Below are 7,452 nucleotides of genomic sequence, written 5' to 3' on the forward strand. Positions count from 1 at the left end.
CCTGAGTAGGTGGTGGTGGCTTCTGGTAGAATGAGTTTCCATAACTCCTGTTGTTGCTGTAGTTGCTGTAGAGTTTCTGCTGCTGCAAACTCTGGTTGAAATTACTTCTCTGTCCATAGAAGTTTCCATTCTGGTTTCCAGACCTCTGATATCCAGTTCCTCCAATGAAGTTCACATCCTCTTTTACTTCTGCTTTTCCCTCTGTGTCTACAGCCTCTGCATCCTCTACTAAGCAAGCCTGCTTCCTGAAAAGCTTGTGAACATTGTCCAACTTTGCTCTGATTTCATCCATCTGGTTATTCCCAAGGATGGAAGCAGATCTCTTCCTCTCAAAGTCAGTGTTCTTGGTGATGTTGCTGGATGCTAAGTTCTCAATAACTCTCACAGCCTCCTCTGGATTCCTGGTGTTGAAGTTCCCATCGCTGGAAGCATCAAGAGCCATCTGATACTGCACTACGATCCCTCTGAAGAATGTGTTGAGAAGCTGCACCTCATTGAATCCATGGTGTGGACAGTCCTTCTGGTAAGACTTGAATCTGATCCAGGAGCTTCTGAAGGATTCTGTAGGCTCCTGAGTGAATATGGCAATCTTGCTCCTCAAGTCTTCAGCACGTGCCTCAGCAAAGAAATTGCATAAGAATGCATTCTTGATGTCGGCCCAGGATATGAGAGATCCTGGTGGTAACTGCTTAAGCCAATGCGAAGCCTCTCCAGGAAGTGAGTACTTGAAGAGCTTGCATAGTGGGTAGTCCTCAGGGACTCCTTTGACTTGTATAGCAGATATGAGATCCTCGAACCTCTCCAGATGGTCCATAGGATGCTCGTGAGATAACCCATTGTAGGGTGTCTGTCCCACGAGTGTGTAGTACTGCGGCCTCAACTCGAAATCCCCTCTCTGGATAGTTGGAGGACGAATAGCTGATCTATTGGTATAAAACTGATCTGGACGGTTGTAATCAACTAACGTTCAGGGTCGAGCATCCTCATCTACAGGTAGAGCAGTGCATGTATTATCGGTATCAGACTCAGGGATTGCAGCCCCCTGAGCATTTATCCTCTGACCTACTGCATTACGCAGATGACCTTCCTGGTCACGCAGGTCTCCCTTCTAATCACATACAAGTATCAACGTCTCAACCATGTCTCGCGGCTCAGTATCGATCGATGTTCGGACTGAAGTATTGATCGACGTTAGGTGGACAATATCGGTCTACGGAAGAGTGTCTTCGGTCGACGGTGGTGAGCGAGTGTCGGTCAACAAGACTGGTGTCTGGGTCGACGGTGGCTGACGAAAATTGAGCGACGAACTAGTGTTGTTGTCGATCGACGAGGAGTGTATTCCTTTGCGGATTGAACGTTCCAAGCTTGAAGGATCTAATGAGAATAGCAGTTAACTTTCCTTGTTGCTTCTGGTATTGCTAGGCATGTACCTAAAAAGACAAGATTTTTTTTTGTGTCAGAAAATGGTTTTAAGAAGAAATTTAGACTAAATCGAATTAAATTTATCAAGCGATCAAAGCTCCCCGGCAACGGCGCCAAATTTGATATCACTCACCCTAAGAAGTGAATTACTCTCTCAAATAAGAGGTTCAGTTGTAGTACTTAGGGATCGAATTTACAGGGAGCTAGGGAACTTAATAAATCTAATTAAGTTGATTAAGCTAGGTTCTTTGTTATTAAATATAAAAGAAAGGTCTGTGAGCAAGTTAACTGCTCGATTGGTTAATTGGGGTTTTGGTACTTAGATGAAAGTAGCTAGACTTAGGGCTTCTATTCAGGTAATCAGGATTATAATCCTACAGATTCCTAATAACATGCATGATATTAGAAAGCTCAACACTTAATAACAAACCATTAGGCTTTCGCTTTCTAGGTTTGTCTATTGCCCAGTGTCGATCGATGATTCTATAGGAATATCGATCGATATACTTGTTGCAACGTCGACCGATTATTCGATTGGAATATCGATCGACGCTTTTGGTCAAGCGTTAATGCGCATATTGAATATGCTCACAAAGCTTCCTAGATCAGCTTTCGCCTTGCTCTAGCAATCTTAGCTCAGTTAGGACGGATTTAGGGTGAGATGCAAGCTATCGCTTATGTCTACAACTCTTAGGGCAAGTTCTAGGTAGCTAATCCAGAAACATGCATTAATGACAATCCTAAAGATGAATATCAGAACTTAGCAATCTATAGTTGGGACTAATCCCTCATAACCTATTTAAATCCTAAATCTAACAAAGAGAAATACTCAGACATGGCTAAGCAATTCATAACATCAATAAGGTATAAAAACTGCATAGATAAATAGATAGATATCAATGGAGTTCCAATCACAAATCTGTTTGGATCTTCTCTCCAATCTACTAAAGATCCTAGAAAACCTTTGTTGTGAAATCAGTAAAACAAGAAAGCACACTTTGCCTCTAACATGTTGGCAAAGCTTATATAATTAGGTTAAAACTCGTCAGGGGTAATCTTGTAAATTGATGAAGACTTGGGCTCTAAGTCGGCTGAGACCAAACGGGCTTTCTGCGCACTTCGCTGTCGATCGATGTTAAGATGTGAACATCGATCGATTATTCCTCTTCAATGTCGACCGATGGTCGTGCTCAATGGTCATCTTGGGTGCTTACTCCAAATATCTCCAAAATGCTCCAAAATCATCACTTTCTTCCAAATCACTCATGATCCTATAAATATACCAAATAGACTCTATAATAAAATAATTAGTAGTTAAAACACTGATAAACCATGGGTAAAAGTGGGTTAAATCCATGGTCTATCATTTTACCTCGACAATGGCATAACTTGTTTCTAGTTTTACCAAGTTAAACCATTGACAATGTAAAACTTAAACCATTATTGAAATACTTGGTAAAACTAGGGCTTTACATCAACAACCAGATTTAAAATTTAAAATTTAAAAATTAAAAATTAAAATTGGGGAAAATGTAATGGCAAAATTGGAATTCTCTTAATTCATTAAGAGTATAGAGTGCATTGGATTGAGTGAGCAACAGTATGTGAGATTAAATTTTGGGCAGTAAGAATATATGATATTTTGACCCAAAAACTAGGTAGAGGAGGAAGAGGAGTATGAGTAGGAAGGGAGAGAGAGGTAAGGGATAATGAGAATAAATGAATAAGGGAAAAAAAATGAACAGTTTGTGATGAATAAAGGTGAGTCACAATTACGTAACAAATAGAGACTTATCTTTCCGTCCACCATTTTGTATCCAATTTGTGATGATACGTATAGTCACAATACCGTCACGGCCGTTTCGTTTATTACTATAGTAACAATTACGTCTGTAGTTGTGACTAAATATAGCAACGACTTACATCATCATAATATAGTGACGAAACAACTACAGAATTAAGACGAAAAAACACAGTCACAACTACGTATTAAAAACGTCACTAAATGGTGACCGAGACAGTTCGTCTCAAGATAATATATCCTTTTTTTTTGTAGTGAGAGGTTAGTGAGGAAGAACAAAATGAGGAGTAAGAAGAGGAAGAAGTGGAGAAAGGGGTGAGGAAGAACAAAAGGTGGAAGAGAAGATGAGAGAAAGGTGACGAAGAGGAGTAGAAGAAGAATATGTTGTATCATAGTATAGTGTATCATTAAAATAAAATAGTATATTGTATTTACAATACACTGAAACTGATTACATATTGGTTTTTCGACGAAAATAAAGAGAAAATATATAAACTATGAGAGAAAATATAGGTTTTAAGGGAACTCTAGACACGTCAACTCATATCAATGACATAAAATTATTTATATTAATATGAAGTTTGATTTCTAGTTAACATGTACAAATCGGGAAATATAGAATAGATTCACAATATACATAACACTGTTCATCTTCTTATATATTGATTTTCCTCCATCTCATGCCAATTCAAAACAATTAACCACAATCTAACTCTCTTATTCTTGTCTTGCAATTTTTGCTGATTCGTCGTTGGAATACAATCATTAACACATATGTTTCCATCAATGCAGTTTTTGTCATCATTGAAGAGGAATCATGAGATGGAGAAAAAAAGTAGGATTGAGTTGTAGAGTACAAGAAGAAGAAAACGTAGGTTGGGATGAGTGCATTTGGATTTCAAGGACAGAACAAGATTTAATACATATTATTCACACTATATTCTAGCCATTAATTTCTTATAGTTAGTTTGTTAATTATAGTTTTATGGTTATTATTGCCAATTTTTCTTATAATGAAACCCATTAAAATAAAAAAGTACAGTGATTAAGAAAATATATCCAACAAAAAATCTAAATACGATGCCAACAAGAAGCCCAAACACAAGGCCCAACAAGAGCCCAAGAACCTAAACCTAGCCACACACAGTGGGTGGTGACAGAACACGCCACCTCAAGAAAACATGTAAGAAAGCAAAGTTTGAAGGGAATACGTACTTGGAATCTAAACCGTAGTTACACCATAGCCGAGAGAAAATCCTCTAATTAGAGCCACCAAATCATAAGAACAATTCCAAACGATCTCCGCTTTAGAGTTGAAGCTTTCACTGCATGGAATTGATCTTAAAGATTTGATTCACATGCAATCAAACGCAGACATCACTGAAGATAAAATAAGTTTAAAGACGATAGAACCCTATCCAAGAGAAGGTAAAATGATCATATCTAATAATTGATGGTTAATAGCATACTTTGGCTTTTATAGGATTTTTAATTAATAAGTTTTCATTAAATCCAATTTTTTTGAAAACATATCAGTTGGTAGAACCTCTGATAGGAATGTTACATGATGAACATACGTCAGTCTGGATCATATACGGGCACAAGGTTTACTGATTCGACTGTGGGTCCAGATCGGTATACAAACACTGTTTATATGCTAATTCGTCTATAAACCACATATATATCCCACTAAAAAGAGTTAAATAATTTGTAAAAATACAATAATTTCTTTGCACCATTTACATGTAAATGCACTACTAGTCCTCAACATTTTGTTTCGGTTCATGTATTTTGGTTTTTGGTGTTTTGGTTATAGGAGTTTAGGAATCATTCAGGTAATTACAAAGCTGGTTTGGTTTCACTTGGGTTATTTTGGTTTTTGGTTCAGTAGCAAAGTTGGGAACTGTCTAATATGTAAAAATAATCTTGGGTCCAATTATGTTTTAGTTCGATTCAAGTTTTTCAGATAGTTATGGATCTATAGATAAAAGAAATATCGGATAATTTGAGGTTCTCAGTTTAAATATCCGGTAATTTGATAATTTTTAATATTTTGAATAAAACATATTCAGGTAATTTGATTTTTGGGTAGTTCAATTTATAAATAGTATTTTATTCAGGTAATTTGATTTTTGGGTAATTCAATTTATAAATAGTATTTTTAGAATATTTGATTATTTATAAATTAAATATAATTAATATTTGTAAGTATAGAGTTTGTATTTTAAAAATTCATGTACCATTTGGTTATCAAGTGGGTTTTAATTTTTTGTTCTAAAGATATATGATATGCTCGGTTATTTATGAAATTCAATGCAATTTTGATTGGGGAATTTTCATATTTACTATTTTGTTGATACCATTATTCATGTTTACCATCACTTATGAGACATTTTCAAAAATATCTTCTTTATTAAGAGACAAAAGACTTTTATACCCTTATTCTATATATATATATAATAAATAATTATTTAAATAAATAAAAATAAAAATACTTTTTTTATGCTTTCAAATTATACTTTTTCAAATTTGACTATTTCTAAATTTTCTTTTTTTGAATATTTTTTTGAAAATGTTTTTTTTTTGGAATTTCTGTTTTCATTTTTTTTTTTGAAATTCGAAAATTCTTCTTGAAAGTACTTTTAAAATTTAACTTTTATCAAATATTTATTTATATATTTATTAGAACCCTAAACTCCACATTTCAAAAATCCTATCTCATCCATCAACTCTAAACCCTAAGTCTATTAGCTAATCCTATGGTTATAAATGTATTTTTGCTTCTTTAAAAGTGAGGGTGAAAATTATTAAGGTAAATATGAAAGTGATATTATGAATATGATATTTTTTTGGCAATTTCTCATTTTAATTTCGCTTTTACAGTTTGGTACGGTTTAGTTTACGGTTGCGGATAATTGTATCCAAATCTATATACTATCTTATATAGAAATTCATCTATTTATTTAATTTAATTTCATAAACAAAAACTTTGTCAACATCTAGTAAATATTAGAGAAGCTCCAACAAAGAGTTATTAGAAGGTTTTTACTAATTAAAGGAAAATGGAAAATATTAAAAACATCAAAAAAGTGTACAAAAGTTCTTAAACCTCATCTTTTAGGAACCTATTAATAACCCCAAACAACATGTATCACTCATTTGTTTTTTCAACTGATTTAATAAAATAAAAATTTAATCATTTAAGTATAATATTGATATTTTTTTTCTTTTAGAACCCAACGATTTCCAACCGATAATGTTGCTCTTATGGGCCTGGCAGGTTCAAACACAGCGGTTACGGCTGCGGAAGTTTGCGGATACGGATGGTTGCGGTTTCTACCGGTTTTAAGAGATTTGTACGACTGGTTCTACGGTTAGAAATTGGTGTGTTTTTAGGATACTTATGACTGGTTAATTACCAAATGCAGCAGCGGTTAAATAATAAATTAACAATATTGACATTTTATATAATTATAAAAATATCAAAAATCATAATATTATAATAAATATAAAATTTATATTTAGAAAGTTATAATTTTAAATTTTTAAAAATTATAGAAAATATTTTTATTTTTAAAATTTATAATATTAGTTAAAATATAATAGATATATTTTAGTATTTTTATAATTCTAATTTAATTTTTTTTGAAATATTTTTATTTTTGTATTCATATTGTTAAAAAAAAAAATCCTCTCGCAACGGTCCGTAACAGCAAACGCTAGCTGAAACCAGCTTTTGAATTTATGAGGTTTGGACGGTTTGAAGCGGTTTACAATGGTTTAAGTGATTATTGCATACCGCTAACAACCACTATCAATCACAAAAGCTGCGTTTGCGGGTGGCAGCGGGAAACCAGTCTTATAATCACTGTTTATTTTTGCGCGCTGGCGTGAGGCAGTCGTCGTTATCTAGAAGCTTTAACGTTACGTCTACTTTTGACGTCAAGAGTGTCGCGTCATCATGCCGTTGACCTCTAGCCCTCTGATATATACCGTTGGATCCGTTTCCATTCCTCCGCGTGATGGTAGTAACAATTAAGAAAGAAAAAAAATCTTAAAATAGTTAATATAAAAAATAGGCTAACTCTTCAAAATCCCCTATATATTATTCGAGAAACATTACAACTTTTTTTTGTAGCCACGTGTCATCACTAGGATGATTCTTAGAATCACTAGAGAAACACTTTGGTTTATCTAATTATATAATAAACTTTTTAACACGTTGGTTT

Source organism: Brassica oleracea, chromosome C8 (genome assembly GCF_000695525.1).
Source record: "Brassica oleracea var. oleracea cultivar TO1000 chromosome C8, BOL, whole genome shotgun sequence".
NCBI lineage: Eukaryota > Viridiplantae > Streptophyta > Magnoliopsida > Brassicales > Brassicaceae > Brassica > Brassica oleracea.